Source organism: Lampetra planeri, chromosome 14 (assembly GCF_965212315.1).
Source record: "Lampetra planeri chromosome 14, kcLamPlan1.2.h2, whole genome shotgun sequence".
Lineage (NCBI taxonomy): Eukaryota > Metazoa > Chordata > Hyperoartia > Petromyzontiformes > Petromyzontidae > Lampetra > Lampetra planeri.
The window spans coordinates 9,591,468-9,609,775 of NC_136120.1; positions in this window are offsets into that span (position 1 = coordinate 9,591,468).

An 18,308-nucleotide genomic window follows, 5' to 3' on the forward strand; every position below is an offset into this window, starting at 1 on the left:
CGAACACGCACATTCGAAATTTATCCTGCACGGTATCCGTGCCACAGGGTGTGCGGTTCAAGAACCACTGCTGCAGAGCCATCGTCAATGTGACTTGCCATGCTCACGCCGCCGCGGGTACGGGCGGAGCACGGTGCTTGCAGTTGAAGTGATGATGCTGCCACTGCTGTGCGGTTTTGGAGAGTAGCCAAAGAAGATTTCAAAGAGGGCCCATTGGTGCGATTGCCTGGGGAGAGCGGGCGTCGCGTGAAGCAGGCGCGCTGAAACCCCACCACCTGCCGTCTCGACTGCCTCACGATCTTTATTTAGACTCTGAGGAATCCGATGAGCTATGAAGCTCTTTGTCATAGATGTCTTTGGCACGGGTCCCAGTCGATGCTGCATTCTGCCTGCCTCAAGAGCCATCTCAAGGAGACCTCCCCGCAGAGACATCTCGTTGAGGCGTAGATGTATCGGCATTTATTAAAAGATTAACCTGTGGTGCTATATGCCCCTTCATGGGATACTACTGTGACTAATCTACGGAATCTTATCAGTCAGCTGCTCAATGACGGCCTCCCCACCTCACCATACTTCACCACGCTTATCGATGCGGGTTGGCGCTTATTTGCCACCGATGTTAACCATACCCTGGAATCTGACTCAGGTCATACGCACCTCCGATTAGGACGGATTGCTAAGTATGGAGCGAAAGGATTTCAACATACACACAACACACACACATCAGGTTCTGGGCTCAGTGCACAAACCACTGCGTGGCCACTCGCAGCGAAGGGAGATTAAACAACTACAAAAAACATGCGCCATGGCACAGGGGTTGGTGCGCTCTACTCCGAATCCGATCGTCTGATTTCCGGTCACGGCTAAAATCAGTGTTGAGTGACATCCGAGGCAGCACTGAGCTTCCCCACTTCACCGTAAACCCGGCCGGTCGGCCACCAAAATAACAAGTGGAGCCATTTTTGTTCGAATTCGGTGCAAGAACCAAAAAAACCCCGCAATAGATCAAGAGCCGCAATGCACTGTGGGTGAATACAAGACGGTCCTTAATGAACAACGTCACAAAGCAGGTCCTTAAAGAGCCGCATGCAGCTTCTGGAGCCGCGGGTTGTCGACCCCTGCCCGAACCCTTACCTCCACAAACCAAAAATACGTGGGGGGGCGAGGTGTTAATCCAGCAGTGGGTTGACAGAGCTTTGAATTATGAATGACGTTTCACAACAGAGACGACTGCAATGCGTCGCGGTTAGGCTTTAGCGCGTGGGGCGTGGGCGTGCATTCAGGATCTGATTCTTTATTTCGATATTATTATGTTTTTTGGGTAAAGTCACGTAGGTAAAATAATTTTTTTAATAAAAGTAAAAAAAAATCACGACGTTTCGGAGGCAACACAAGCTTCCGTCTTCAGCAATCGTGCTCTGACGGTTCCACCTGAAGACGGAAGCTTGTGTTGCCTCCGAAACGTCGTGATTTTAATTTTGTATTTTATTTGTATTTTAATTTTATTAATTTAAATTTTTTACCTACGTGACTTTACCGAAAACAACCTAAGAATATGAATCCTTGCAGTCACGAAAGCTTCAAATCTTTATTTCGATTTCAGGAAGAGGAATCCGATGAGCTGTGAAGCTCTTTCTTCAGAGATGTCCAGTAGGGGGCACGTGGTCCTAAAGTTGCAACAACAAACGATACAAAACTGATAGGAGTGCAAAGTATATGAAAGGTAAGCAAGTCACTAAAAAATAATTAATACAAATTAATAAGTTATATACACTAAGTACAAATTGCTAAAGTATATCAAGTTCCTACCGATTTTTCAATGTGAATGCAAGATTGGGAAAGGCAGCAAAACAACAACAGTCACAGACCACAGCAAGACAACACCACCCAGTCCCTCAATAAGCTTGCACATTAACATTCAACTATCGATACACGGTTAAGGATCAAACTTTGGCAAATGTGGCTGTATCAGAACTAATATTCTGATTCATCATACTAGTGCCTACCTTATTACAGGCCAATTCAGACCTAATTGGTCACCCCGTGCCCTTATAAATCTCAACGTTCATCCTGCCAAGTCCCATCACAAGAAATAAACACAAACAAATAGGCGAAAAAAAGGTGTTTGCCCGTATTGAAACGGCTGTACGCCGTGTGGACCTGAAAACTCAATTAGGGTTTGACAACTATGGAATATGATAATTGGTTTTTTACCCTTCTATCTGGCAACAAAACTGACACCTTTTTACAAGGAGTCATGTTTGCATAGACCGCAATACCTGCAGTCATAATACAAACAAAAAACATAACTCTGATAATGTGCACTGTCCTTGAAGTTGATTGGTCCACACCCGAGACAGCTTTCCTTAGGGCCTAGTCTCACATGGGTTGGACCAGATGACGGCAAAAGGCGCCTAAGGAAAGCTGTCTCGGGTGTGGACCAATCAACTTCAAGGACAGTGCACATTATCAGAGTTATGTTTTTTGTTTGTATTATGACTGCAGGTATTGTGGTCTATGCAAACATGACTCCTTGTAAAAAGGTGTCAGTTTTGTTGCCAGATAGAAGGGTAAAAAACCAATTATCATATTTTTACTGGCAAATGAGGTTCCCATAGTGTAGAAACTATGGAATATTTTTGAAGGAAGATTGACGCTGTTAAGGGAGGAGACAAGGTTCGTTCCAAAACGTTGGTGCTGCAAACGGCAAAGGCTTTGAGTCGCCTATTCCAATTCTCGGTCTTGGGATAGTTGAAAGGCAATTTAATGGACGTCTTAGCACGTGTTCTAGTCAGTACCGCCAATATTTCTATGATAGCGCTACAAAAAATGCACCAGAGGTGACACAGCAGGCAAGGGAGTGCCTCGCTCGCATTAAACAAACCGAGGTTCTGCCAAGTACATTTTTAAGTCGTGTTTAATCGGCACTGTGTGTGTAGATATAAACAATTATTATTAACTACACTACTCATGCGAATGTGCCTCCCAGTGACATTTCAGGATATTGAGGGGTATCCGATCGCACCCGTGGTTTTTCGCCAGGTGTTCTGGTTTCCTGCCACCTGTATATTAAACACTCACGCACAGAGTTAGCCAGACCATAGAACTTGAACAAATAACTGGCGGCGCCAATTCTGGATGAATTCCTGCTTGTCTGTATTTTTACGTGCCCCTGACTCATTCTCGCTGTCTGAGAGTGAACGAAAACTGTGCACGTTGCACATTAAATGATGATTCGTACGAATACTAATAATTCCCGGCTGTTGGGGTGAGCTTCACACGCGCAGTGCCGCGTCTGCTGTAGTAACGTTGACTGCAATGGCGCGTGGCGCGTTTTCAGGCCTCTTTGCTATGTTGACATTAAACTAATTAAACTTTTTTTTTAATTTTACCAGGTAAGGCCCCATTGAGCTACGTCGCTCGTGTTCGAAAGCGACCTGGTATCACAAATGATAGCTAGACGAAGTGGCTTATCGTGTGGAAATGTATTGCAGGCAAATACTCTAAACGCGTGTTTCTAAATGTGGAGGGGAAAACCGGAGGACCCGGAGAAAAATCCACACGACCACAGAGAGAACATGCAAATGTTAAATATACGAGCTTCAGAGTCGGGATCGAACCCACCACCTCCTGTATACCAGGCGAGGTAGGTAACATCTCCTCGCCACCGCGGCACATCTGAAGCTTTTCCATGAATCAGCGTGACACATCAACCTGACTTGGCAAGGGTTAGGGCTGGTGGTTGATGCATTCATGAGAAATTTGTTTAAAACTCACAACGCGAATTTCACTGCTTGATTTTGAAACCGCACGTGTGTATGTAATCAAACGACAAAGACACATATCCCCCGTGTAGCCTTACCAGAGTTGTTGGGGCAAGTGCTGTTAGCGAGCACCTATGAAGGCCGACACGTCACACGACAAGATGTTGAATTTCTTTCGCACCGTATATAGCCAGCCGTGTTAATCGGGTTGTGCGGGCGGGGGAGATGGGTGGCCAAAACCACGTCGGGCCGCCTTTGATGTTTACACACCGCACCAGGTATTCATTTGTGGCTGAGTCGACCTACACATGTGTATGCACTGTATAGTATATACACATGTATTTTATACTGTACACACGTGTTCCCCAGCCGGACAAGTGTACAGTATGTGATACTAAGCCACGACTGAACGTGTTGCTGCTGGCCACGCGTCGCGTTCCATGTGTTGACTGGTCGATGACGCTTTAGGAGTTCCATTATGAGCGCGTTTTATAATCGGAAAATACCGACACGAGTTTGGGTCCGGATTGTCACGCACTGCGAATGTAAACGTCGGATGGTGGCGTGTTGATTATTTCAAGAAAAAAAGAAAACACTCAACACATTTTAGTCAATAAAATTGCCTTCAAAAGACAAATTGTCCCAAAACGGTGCCTTTCACAGTTTATGCTTTTTATTTTGAAATCAGCGTTAATGATGAATGTGTTGAGTTTGTTTTTGTTATTCGTGCTTGTGTACCATTATCTATGGACTATCACCAATTTTTTTTTTCACAATGCTATTCCAATACAAATCTGTGACGTTTAAATAATAAACTTAAATTTTGCAAGTGTTATAAAATTGCATGCCCTCTTCAGAAAGAAAGAGCACAAATAAGAATAATACCTGGTTCAGAATCCCCCCAAAAATTGGTCTGCGCCACGGTGTGCGAGATGTTAACTACCTCGCCTGGTATGCAGGAGGTCGTGGGTTCGATTCGATTCCTGACCGCCTGTATATTTGGAGTTTGCGTCTTTCTCTCTCCCCGTGGTCGCGTGGATTTTTTTTCCGGGTACTCTGGTTTTCCCCTTCACGTTTAGAATCAACATGCGGTTAGAGTATTTGGCTGCTATATATTTCCACGTGATAAGCCACTAAGTTGAGCGATGACTTGTGGTCAGGTTGCTTCTGAAAAAGAGCTACACAGCTTCGTGGGCATGACCTTGTAAAATAAAAAATAAAAATTTAGTTCATGGTTTAGTCTTTACACTTCCACAATACAACACTCCCCCTTTCCCCAGTCTATGTATACATGTCAGCGATATTTATGTTCAATAGAGTTCTTCTTCATACCTCAACAAGGGTTCGTGTACAAGCAGCGATCAACTTTGAAACAAGCAATCATTCGTCAATTACTGTCACTCATCCTCCCAGACCCAACCCGAAATTATTTCGCCCCCTCTATTTCATTTCGGAACTTTCAAGGGAAGCAGCAACGAATCTTACGAAACGTAATGCCTACAAAACCGCCAAACCAGACGGACGGCATCGTTACAATAATCCCAATAAGAGATGTCAATGCTATTGCATCCCAGATAGACGATTTGTTTACATAGCCAATACGTTTCCAACTCAGTAGCTCCGATTAGCACAGTTGGCTACGTACGGGTGAAAGAAGTTCATCATACATACCCACTGATTGGAAATTGGCACATACAATTCCCGACCCCCTTCTCAAATCTCCTTTAGATCGTGTCTAAAACATGATAAAAATATGTTTCAGAAACAGTTGATCAACTCACTAAATTGGTGCGGAATTTTAACAGAATATCGATCTGGATTTCGACCAAGCATAGCACCATCACTGCTTTTCTGACAGACAACATACGTAGTGGACACCTTCACAGTAGCATCCATCTGCTCAGCAGGCTTTATAGACTTGGCCAAGGCATACGGTAACCGCTAAATTATGTACACTGAGGCATAATTTACGAGTGTATGGGCATTTTACCGATCGAATAAATATGGGCATTTTACCGAGATGGGATGTGTCAAGGGGACGATTGAAATATATATGAAGTTATATTGAGAGCACTGCGACTCGTGAGATGAATTGCCAGTGAAGAGCCCTGCGGGACTGATGCCTCTGTAGTTGACAGGTATGGTCGATGATGAGCAGTGACGGACTGGGACAAAACAATCGGCCGAGGCATTTGTAACCACACTGGGCCCAAATTGGGGCTAAGGGAATTTTTTAACGTGTTGTGCGATGGCAAACTGTGTAGTAGTACTCGCAGCTAGATTTGCGATGTGACGCACTGGCGTGATTTTGCTGTGCCATCTCATTGGACAATTTGGGCTGGGTCCAAAAAACAAATGGGTGGCCGGTGAGGAAATAATATTTGGTTGCTGCCAAATATGGGGACTTAATGCCACCAGAGAGCGTAAATAAGCAATGAAGTGTATACATTAGAGGTATTAAAATATTTTAATTACATTTTTTTTACTCTGATCACATTTGAAAATTTACCACACAGACCGACCGGCCTGCCGGCCCTCCGAATAGATCGACCCACCGGGCATTTGCTCTACAGACTGTCCCAGGGATGCCTCTATGGTGGACGGGTATGGTTGATGATGATGATGATAGCGTACGACTCTGCGAGCTCCTTTATATTTACGTTCGAGAGGTCAAATGTAGTAACACATTCATGGTGATGAATGAGTAATGCTACATCGCCATGAATGTGGGTTCGAACCCTGGAGCGCGCAATCACAAATCAACGCTTGTCTCCACATGGTTTGGGAATGTTTTCACGGAGTATGTTCCCAAGAATATAATATCAATTACCACTCAAAGCACAACACGACGACTCGTTAATAATGCAACGTTTAATTGGTTCACCTCCATAAGTGTACGCATGTTGGAACAGCTGTTCCAAACTGTGTGCACACTATTCTTGGTTCTTTCGGTAAAGTCACGTAGAATGAAAATAATAAAATAATAAATATATATATTTTTAAGGGAAATAATAAAATAAGAAAAATATTTTATTTTATTATTTCCCTTCTACGTGACTTTACCAAAAGAACCAAGAATATGAATCCATGCAGTCACGAAAGCTTAAAATCAAAATTTGTGTGCACACTGACAAGTCACTGACGCTATATAACTTCATATCCTTGTGACATGTATGTGTTACACGATTATTTAGAGCATTTGACTGCTGCTATACATTTCCACGTGATAAGCCACTTCGTTGAGCGAGTATTTGTGGCCAGGTCGCTTCTGACAAAATAAGCAAATAGTTCAGTGGGGCCTTACCTGGTTACAAATATAGACTAACTTCACAGTAACATCCCTAGCAGCACGTACATCGGCTTGGAACGATATTTTACCAGCACGTACCTGGTTAAATAAAACTAGTTTCGTTGTATTTGTATAAATTTTTTGGTGATTTGTTTACCTTTCATATCTTATACACTTCTATCATATTTGTATTTTGTTTGTTGTTGTAACGTTCTGACCCGCCCCTACTCAACATCCGTGAAAGAAAAAGCTTCATAGCTCATCGGATTCCCTCCAGTATAAATAAATATTCTAATTCTTTCTTAGTGGGTCCCACTATTCGTACCTTGATGTACCCAGCCCCCCACCCCCCGGTCATCGTCGGTAACCCGTGCACCGTCCCGTATGAATTGTGAGCGAAGCGTACGGCGAATGGACATTCGCCGAAATCGAACGCCAAGTCGGCGGCGCCAATTCGAGTGGCTGCCTTCACGCGCAGCCATTGGCCACACGTCGATGTGAAGCTTCGCGAGAGGGCTACGCGTGAGCTACGCATGTTCACGGGGCAGCGCGTGAGTGTGGCACGAGAGGGTGCTCCGATCCCATCGCCCAGAGCAATGGCTCCTCTTGACCTTGGGTCCAGGCACTCGCTGCGGGTGCGAGATGCCCTTTCTGGGGATATGCGAGACGTGGCCAGATTTTTGTTTCGATTTAAAGCTTTCGTGACTGCAGGGATTCATCTTCTTGGTTCTTTCGGTAAAGTCACGTAGAAGGGAAGTAATAAAATAGGAAAAAATTTGAGAGAATTATATTATTATATTATTTTATTATGTTTTATTTTTATTATTTTATTACTTCCCTTCTACGTGACTTTACCGAAAGAACCAAGAAGACGTTTTTTGTTTTTTAAGGTAAATCATCTAAAACGCAAATTAAGTACGAGCACGTCAGTATAATTATACTTTGTTTCATCAAACCCTATGCATTTATTAAATATGGATGTATTAAATCCTATTTTTTTCACCTGATGACGATTGCTTGTGTTGCGATCGAAACGTCGTGATATTATTTTTATTTTTCTATCTACGTGGCTTACCGAAAGACCCAAAGAATATGAATTACTGCAGTCACGAAAGCTTTTAGTCAAGCATTTATTAAAGTTATATATTTTTAACGCTTGAAAAACAAACGGGTGCAGGCTGCAGTTAAGGTTAAGAACCACTGGCCTAGACGATTCACACAGAGATTGCACGTAGTAAGCGTCTCGTACGCAACGTCTTAATAATCTGAACATTCAGAGATCCAGGAAACCTCACTCCTTTAGTCCAGTCGCCTAAAGAGCGTGGGGGGCAGGGGGTGCCTCGCCCCCCGCCCCCCCTGGTGGCCAAAGCTACGAGTTGGGGCTCCCCTTGACAGCCACCATGAGATTTGTTTTCAACAACAAGTGTCAAAGAACATAAACTGATTTAAAACGTGAGCACCCCTAAAGCGTTAAATGTTCGAGACCGTGAGCGTAACGATGTGATTTGGCAAGAGGAGCCCGCGATATGCAATAGCCTCCTAGATGCGACCGTGCGATACGAATCCAATATTGGGGACCCACCTGACCCATTTCCGCACCCCCTTGAGCTTATCATGTCGTAGTTGCTACGTCACTGCTTGAGTCTCAACACTTTTTTGGAGGATACTGCTAAGCTTGGCAGTGTGGGAGGGGGGGGGCAATGTTGCGATGTGTTTTCCCATTTGAGTAACGTATAACTGTGTGTCGTCGTATTCACGTGTGGAATGTGTATTCCATTTTTGCGAATGGCAATATGTTCAAATGCTAGATGCCGATGTGGAAGTCTGCTAGACACGACGAGAGTGCGTGTAGTTTTTCTTTCCCTCCTCCTCCGTCGAAGGAGCGCAGGGCACAGCGGTCCACAGTTTGGGTTGCATGGCCAAGGTCGCACTGCTGTGGCAGTAGCCGCGTGGTGGGAAGACGGTCACCTTCTCGCGGTGCATCTGTGACGAGTATTCGTGTCACCTTAAACACAACTAGGACTGTCAACTGGGCGAAATGGACGTTCTCCTTTCGAGTCCAGACATGACCAGGAGAGCTAAATAATTGTATTAATATTGTATACGTATTGGACATTTTGGCAGGCAGACAATGCCGGCCTCGTGCAGCCTGTCGGCTGTAAACAGACGCGGTGGACGAGCGTCGCTGCGGGGACGATGCCGGCCTTGATGCAACGTGGCAGCCGCTGGCACGGCACAGCGGTGTGGGTTTTAACGGGACCACGGTGATTTCGTGCTCTCCCCGTGCTGTTCTCGTGCTGTTCTCGTGCTATTCGTGCTCTACTCGTGTTGTTCTCGTAACGCTGGGAGGCCGTTCCCTCTTACCCGGAGGCGCGCCCGTGAAATTTTCAAGTTGCACTTACACAGGCCTGGCAACAACTTAATTAAACAAGACTGATATTTAGACGCGAGCCTCTTGCCGCCAAGCAACCACGTGCGGCATCCTCATCCACACTGTGGCTGCTGTTTAGAACTATCCCCTCACTTGAGCTGTTTACTAAAAGCGCCTCGCATTGTGTCGCAAAACATTACAATCACGCCGAAGTTTCGTTTGTGTGGCCCATTGCATCGCTAAACCCACCACATAGCCTGGCGGAGTGTGGCCCACTACGTCGCTAAACCCACCACACAGCGTGGCGGAGTGTGGCCCACTACGTCGCTAAACCCATCACACAACGTGGTGGAGTGTGGCCCACTACCTCGCTAAACCCACCACACAACGTGGTGGAGTGTGGCCCACTACCTCGCTAAACCCACCACACAGCGTGGTGGAGTGTGGCCCACTACCTCGCTAAACCCACCACACAACGTGGTGGAGTGTGGCCCACTACCTCGCTAAACCCACCACACAGCGTGGTGGAGTGTGGCCCACTACAACGCTAAACCCACCACACAGCGTGGTGGAGTGTGGCCCACTACCTCGCTAAACCCACCACACAACGTGGTGGAGTGTGGCCCACTACCTCGCTAAACCCACCACACAACGTGGTGGAGTGTGGCCCACTACAACGCTAAACCCACCACACAACGTGGCCCATTGGATCGCTAAACCCACCACACAACGTGACGAATTGTGACCCACTACAACGCTAAACCCACCACACAACGTGGCCCACTACAACGCTAAACCCACCACACAACGTGGTGGAGTGTGGCCCACCACAACGCTAAACCCGCCACACAACGTGGCCCATTGGATCGCTAAACCCACCACACAGCCTGGCGGAGTGTGTCCCACTACAACGCTAAACCCACCACACAGCGTGGAGTGTGGCCCACCACAACGCTAAACCCGCCACACAACGTGTCCCACTACGTCGCTAAACCCACCACACAACCTGGCGGAGCGAGTGAGCGCTGCTCCTCTGAGCCGCACAAACCGCATCTCAGAAGCAAAGGGCGTTGCTCAAAAATCGGCGACAGCAAAAGTACTGACAGCTTCAAATTAAAACAGCCGCCTGACTTTTATATATAGAGCGTCTTAGCTCGGGGCCACCTTAGCACGCACGAACAAAGCCAACGCCTTGGCGGAGGCGTGCAAAACTCGTCCAAACCGGTCGGAGCGAAACACGAACTCGACTGTTCCCCCATCACTCCGTGTCCATGGAAACAACGCGCGCAAAAACACACGCAGAGTGGCCATGGCAGTCGCGCATTTTCACGAACACTGTTCACCCATCGGGGGATGCTGCTGCTGCTGCTGCTTGCGGGCCCGATTATCACGGTTGGCTACGTACGGTGCGAAAGAGGTTCAACGTTGTACGTACAATGCATGAGCTCCCCGGTTTCTTGCACGATGTTACAGGCGGACTCCATCGACAATCAATCAATCAGTCGATTATATATTTTACGTGCAAATGTCGCTCTCGGTAAAGAAGCCATCACGTGCATATTTACGGTGGAAAGGTGAACGACACGGAGCAACAGGGACGAGAAAAGAAACCCGTCCAGACCTGAGCGGCTAGCGCCGACTGAGTAAGATAAAGTGCGACGGTGGGAAACGAGTAGCGTAAAAAAAGATATAAGTTAGTCAATAAAATGAATATATTTTTCCCGTCTTACATTTTTGATGTTGTGGGAAGGCAAGTCTGAATAGGTGTTTCTTGTACATTCCACGGAATGGAGAGACACTCAGTGCGGGGTGTTCTAGATTATTGTAGAGAGTAAGCCGCAATCCCAAATGTCCAATAGCTGGTTTCAAACACGTGCGAATTAGGCCTACCTAAAGTGAGAGTAGTGGTGCAGTGGTTAGCGCAGTGTGTGAAGTGTGACTTCGACTTTCGGCGAACATGAGTCGGGAGTCATATCTACACCGATCCTGGATTCCCTCCCTCATTGTCTTCACCAACCCGCACTAGCCAAAGTGGTGAAGTATGGTCAAACCACCCTGAAGACCAACACCGTTTTCAGAAACCTTCCAATATAGTAGATTGGCCAAAGTCTGTAAAAAAAAAATTGTACATTACGAAATTACTTTTTTAGTATCTTATGTTTTGGCCTGCAATAAGTCAGGTAACGTGTTAGATGAGTGTTTTGAAGGTGAGACGTGTGTGTCTGTGTGCGCGCGTGCCCTCTAGGTGATTTGTATTTAAAGCACACGGCCTTTTGTATGACACGGAAATGAACCACATTGACCTTCAGGGTACGTTTTTATTTTTATGCATATACAAAGTCTTTGTACATTTACACATCAACAGATATCAAACACACGTTTCTTGCTGTTCACAAACGAGCAATCTCTGCCAGTAATGGAAATTCCACCTTTCCATGGCAGGACGCAACAAATGTAAGCTGCAGTATCCCCAAAAATTAACGTACGCAGGGAACCCTGAAAAACCTCGGTCTATACACTTGTAAGGTCCATATTTACACACATGTTGTTCATTGTGCAAAGTAATTATAAGTGGGTATAGGTTTCGAGCGTTTTGGAGCTCATCAGCGAGCTGTTTGTAGACCCACAACTTCCAAGCTGCAGCATCGCCGGATGTTACAGGAAAGCACACAAACACCTCGGGAATACATTATTTAGAGGCATATATAATCTCTCGTTGCAGCGGTATCAAAGGCAAGCCGTAAACGTCTGTGGAGATCTCCCAATTGTAGAGCGAAGACGCTTTCTATATCACCGTAACATTCAGTCGGCGCTAAGGTTTGTGTTGTTTATGATGCTCAGGCAGAATTCAATCGAACTACGACAGCATAGAATCGCAACGCGTCTTGCATGGAGCTGTGGGTAACTCGCGTAGAACGGCAGACTCTTGCCCGCCGCCTCACCTATTATACATACTGCCATGCCTGTCAACAACCCCTTATCAGAGCCTAGCTTATTTTACAAACCAATTCAGACCTTATTGGTCACCCCGTGTCCTTAGAAATCTCAACGTTCATCCTACAAAGTCCCATCATAAGGGAGAATCACAAATAGACAAAAACATGTTGCTCGTATTGAAACGAATGTACGCCATATGGACCTGAAAACTCAATTTCCCTCTACAAGAATACGGGTAAACCGCATGTGTTGACACCGATGTATTGCCCTTTAAGGTACTGTAGTGTTATTGACGAATATGTTGTTGTTTGTGCTATATTCGATCGTTTTAATCTTTATAGCGTATTCACTGCAAACGCAATGCTGCTACCAGGCTGTGTGATATATATGCAATATGCATTAAGCTTAGTCTGTACAATTATAAATACTTTACAAAATATACACGCCTCCGTGCAAACCATGAGCCAATCACATCAATGTTCAATGCAAGCTCGCAAACAGCATTGTTTTTTTTTTCATGAGCAACAATGCTCGGATGTAACGATGCCGTTCCAAGTCTTGTCCATCTCTAAGAGAAGGTGGCACTCCGATGTAAAGGCACCAACAGTGTCGCGTTTTGACCCTCGAGGTCAACACGCAATGGGCTGCAGCTTGAAGACGTGCAGCGGCCACGTCTCTCCGGCCAGGGACACCGCCCTCTTCACCTGCGGGCCCATTGGGCCGCCCAGACCGTCAAGGTTCCGAGTCGCAGCGGGGCCCTTGGTGGGCATCCGCGACAGGGTGAGATAGCCCTGCGGACCCTGCAGCAGCAGCCCGCCGTTGCGCGGCGCCTGCCAGCTCTGCGCACTCGCTGCTGGGGTGGCGGGCCCAGCGGACGGGGCGGCGGGCCCAGCGAACGGGGCCTTCGAGCCGGGGCCTCGGTGCGCGCTCACGAAGGCGGTGCGAGCGGAGGCCGCGCTGAGTGGCGCAGCCTGGGGGCCCGGAGAGGCCGAGGCGGCCGCGCCTCCCTTGGTGGCCGCGATGGCGCGGGCGGATAGGAGGGTGGCGTTGGTGTATCCTCCGCAGCTCACCGGGCGCGGAGGCTCGCTCCTATTCTCTCGCCCCCTCGCGGGCCCGCGCCTGGACACGTTCAGCTCCAGCGGGGGTCCGTTCGTCTTGAGGATGGAGGGCAAGTCCTGCAGAGCCGGCGCCACGCGGCCACCACCGCCGCCGCCGCTCTTGGCGCGGAGATTGTGGAATCTCTCCCTGCGCTCCCTGTCCACCAGCAGACTGTCTGTGGCGAGTCTCCCCAGCAGGGCGCCGCGCTGGGCGTGCTGCTGCTGCTGCTGCTGGTGGTGGTGGTGGTGGCCGTGCCCGGGCAGCGAGCAACTGGAGAAGTGGGCGTGCGGGGCGATTCCGCCTGCGCCTGCCCTGGCACCACCCGCCCGTCTCGATGGAGCGATGTCCGTCAGCAGCGGCTCTTCGTGCGTGGCCGCCGCTTTCTCGAAGCCGACCTTGGCGACGCGCTCCTGCCCGTTGAGCTGATGCTGCTGTTGCTGCTGCTGCTGTTGCTTGAGCATGAGCAGGTGCGTGGAGGGGAGGACGAAACTCGGAGCGGCGGCGACTCCTCCGCGCGCCGCGACGGGCTCGTGCTCCCCGGGCACCACCGCTCCCCCTGGCGCCCTCCCGCTCGGCGCAACTCCGCCGAGGCTCGGGCTGAGCGCGAGTCTCCGCTCCCGCTGCTCCTGCAGCCTCTCGCGGCTGTGCATGAGGGCGACGCACTGGTGCTGGATGAAGGCGGCGAGCTCCGCCTTGTCGGGCCGAACCACCGTCGCCGTCACCCCCTGCGCCACCGTCTGCGCCGCCGTCTCGGCGTGCGGCTCGCTGGGCAGGTAGCGAACCTCGGTCTGCTGGAGGTCGAAGAGCACGCGGCGCTTGGACTTCTCCACGGGAGAGCGCTCGCTCGAGCTGGGGCAGCGCTTCATGGCCGACTTGAGGAGTGCCGGGGTCGCGCCGGGTGCGGGCAGCGCGCGCGGCGGGGCGAGGAACATCTCGGCGCGGGGTTCGGCGAGTCGGCGAGATGACTCAGAGCGGCTCGGCGTCAGCACAAAGAGAAGAGGACACGTGCGCAGAGACACAGAGAGAGCCACGCACACGCAGACAGAGAGAGAGAAATACGTGCGCAGAGACACAGAGAGAGCCACGCACACGCAGACAGAGAGGGAGATACGTGCGCAGAGACAGAGAGCCACGCACACGCAGACAGAGACACGTGCGGAGGAGGTAAGCGGTGCTTGGGGTGTGTGAGGGCGGAGGTGCAGCGCTGGGATTTAAATAGCGAGGGGGAGAGGCCGCGGCCCCTCCCCTGAGCCACGCCTCACACGGCCCCGCAGCGGCGGCCGCTGCTGCTGCTGCATCTGTGGAGCAATTAAGACGCCCTAGTGGTGTAGTCATCATCAGCTGTTAATTGTAACTATGTGGATAAAAAAAACACAAGTTTCCAGTCACCCTGTCGCACTTTCTATTTGCTTTGGTAACTGTACTGTCATTACTCCCTCCGATCGTCACTCGGCAGCGCGTCAATGGAGTGAAGTCATCGCGCCGCGATGATGGTGATGATGATGGTGTACGGGTGATGCCGATGAGCAAATCTCCCGGAATGCGCGCGCTATCTCATCAGCACTCCTATCTGGATTCCACCAGGGTTACCGTGACCTTGAACTTCACCCATTAAGTGATTCCACCGATTTGGAGGACTCAGTCTACCACAATGACTTTCGTCTCATCTACACGTATGTACGTTAAACTTCGTTCGCACCGTACGTAGCCAACCGTGCTAATCGGAGGTGCGGGGTAAGGACAACGAACTAAAACACAACAAGCTGTTCTAAAGAAATGAGTTTTCAATCCAGACGATTCAAATGCGCATCGCTCCAATAGATTCCTAATATTAGAAGGGAGAGCGTTCCAGACGGCCGCAGAAGCGCTTCTAAAAGCGCCGCGCGATTCAGTGGGCAAATGACATCGCACAGCAAAGTCAGGCTAATACTGTACCTGACATCGCAAATCTGGCTGCTTGTACTACTACAGTTTGTCATCGCACAACACATTTAACATCAATTAGTGATTGGACATAGCCCGAATTTGAGCTTGGTGTGTTGACAAATGCCTGGGCCGATTTTTAGTCCCAGTCAAGCACCGGTCACTTTTCTATGCCAGCTGTAATGATACGGTAGAGTATATAATAGTATATAATAGTTATAGTATATAATAGTATATAATACGGCATTGTATATAATGTTATATAATACGGTATAGAGTTTATTATCGGGAACGCCTTTCGCCATTGCAGTCCATACATGGGCGATGTTCGCATAATCACCGCGTCCCGCGCACGCACGACGCCTTGACGCCGTCATCGATGAAAACTCCATCGCTTTACACGCGAACGATGCGAGCTGAGGGATCGGCGATAATTGGACGGGGCAGCCGTATCGCTGGATCCGATTGCTCAACACAGCGCTGTTGTTGAATCTGTGTAGAGTCACGCAGACCATCACACGCGCATCCCCCCTCGCGTTGTCTGTTTCACTGAAGTTCAGTAGAACTTATCCCCCTGTTCGCACGCGAGAACACGTGGATATCAGCTGCTTGTTACGGTGCATTGGTTCGCGCGCTGGACTCCCGATCCGAAGGTCGCCGGGTCGATCTCCAGGCACGGCAGTTGAAACGATTGGATACGTCGACTCAATGCCTTTGCCTCCGTGTACCCAGCAGGAGAAATGGGTTACACATCCCACACGTTCGATCGCCAGTGCCAGTGGAGTAACGCGTGGCTACCTTCACCTCGTCTACCACGTCTGGCCAGTGTGGTGCACTGAACACTCTCTATAGAGGGGCTCTCTAAATTCCCCTCTGGGACAGGGGTCGGCAACCTGCGGCTCCAGAGCCGCATGCGGCTCTTTGAAGACTGCTTCGTGACGTTATTTCTTAAAGACTGTCTGGTATTCACATGCATTGCGGCTCTTTATATCTAGATTTTTTTTTACCGAATTCTAAAAGAATGCCGAACCCTGATAGAACCCCTTTCGCACCGTACGTAGCCACCCGTGCCAATCTGAAGGCTCGTTCGCCAGCAGTGGTGAGAGCAAGAAATTGCAGGGCTGCGCCTTCAGCTTTTACTCAGGACGCACACGCGTGGGATGCGCTGGGGGCATAACGTCACGAACAACAAACATCACAGATTGAGAATTGAGACATGGAGAGATGTGCCCATAATAAAGCCTCCGATGTTGTAATTGTAAGTTCCAGGTTATAAATTACAAATTACGACAAGGGTCATTAGGATTGCGAGTGAGTTATTTGCCCAGTATTTTTCCAGAGGCTGCAGCTCTACTACCCACGATGCAATGACAGGTTGTAATGTGTTGCCTATTTCTCAAGTCCCATCTGGCCTCCCGCGCGCACGAAACCCTTATAGCTATCTGCAACAATAATTAATGACGGCCCTTTGTCAATACACTGCTGGGCAAATGCCCTTCCACCCAACACCGCGTCGGTCGTGGGGGTTTGTTTATCCATACTTCACCACGGGGGTCACTACGGATTGGTGAAGGGGTGAGGCACAGGACCGGTTCACACGTAGCACTCGCCACCGATGATAGCCTTGGCCGACGATCGAATTCACGTGGCCGGGTTCATACTGCGGTGCATAGCCACTGCGCCACCACTCCACCGAGTGTTAACTATATCGGCTAAATATTGATGACACTTTCATTTGCACAATGACCGTGCGCAAAGCCTTACAATGGGCACGTGTGTTTTGCAAGAAACTCCTGATGTGCAAAGTAGATTGACAATATCGGTGGAGAGGAACAGCTAAAACATGTGTCTTCGAACAAACAAGAGTAGATGCGCGCAAAAACGCATTCAACCCATTCAGCCACACACTTTACACGGATAAATGATCACAATCAGAATATTCATTCATAATGGAGGAATCCGATGAGCTATCAAGCTATTTTTTTACCGACGATCTGATGAGCCACGGGCCACAGCGCCACTCTACGATTGCCACACAGCTTCCGTAGTTTGCCTGCGCTGCGAGTTCACAAAGCATCCGAATTCCCGACTGTCAACAAACGATGCCAATGAATGATTCAGCCGGTGATACGAAACCTGGCGGAGAATAGTCGCGATGATAAATGCGCCCCCCCTCCCGCCCTTTACCCCCCACACCGTCCTCCCTTCCACCCCCATTGTGTGTGAGAGCACTCAACCCGTCCCTCAATCCGGCACTCCATCTGCTTTCGTCTCCACTTTACTTACCACAGGTCGAGTCCCGGCGTGGCTAGGTTAAACACACGCCCACGGGGGACTCGTGACGAGATAATCCGGGCCACGCTCGGCTGATTGAAACTCGCGAGCCACCGTCAGCCACGCTTTGGGTTGAGTCGCATTAGTGAAAGCCCGCTTTCTGTTTTTGCGTAGCCGGTTGGCGTTCATTGTGTTGTTGTTGCTGGTGTTGGTGTTGTTGTTGGTGTCCGGCAAACACAGCCCCCTACCTCCTCGTTGGTGCCGGACGGCAACGCTGTGGTGGGCAGTGCCGTGGGAGGAAGGTCAATTTAGATCGGCCATTCCCCTCGTGGCGTTTGTAACCACCACAGCGGCCAAAAGGGGGCTCTGGATGGGTGCGAGGGGCTGGTAACCCCTCCACCTTAAATTAATTAACACGAAACACGATTTAAAATGTGATTAAGCTTGTGCCGGAGGCCCCGGGGGGACAGGCGTCTATGACGTCTCCTGGCCAAACCCCATTTGGCGGAGCCAGGAGACTGAATCCTTACCCTCGGGGCTCCTCCAGATACAACAAAAAACCACTACGAGTGGTCATGTGGAAAGTTCGACCGCTCACTGCGGAGGAGAGGCTGCCACTCCTCTGTCGGGAGCTGGACCGGTACCGCCTGGA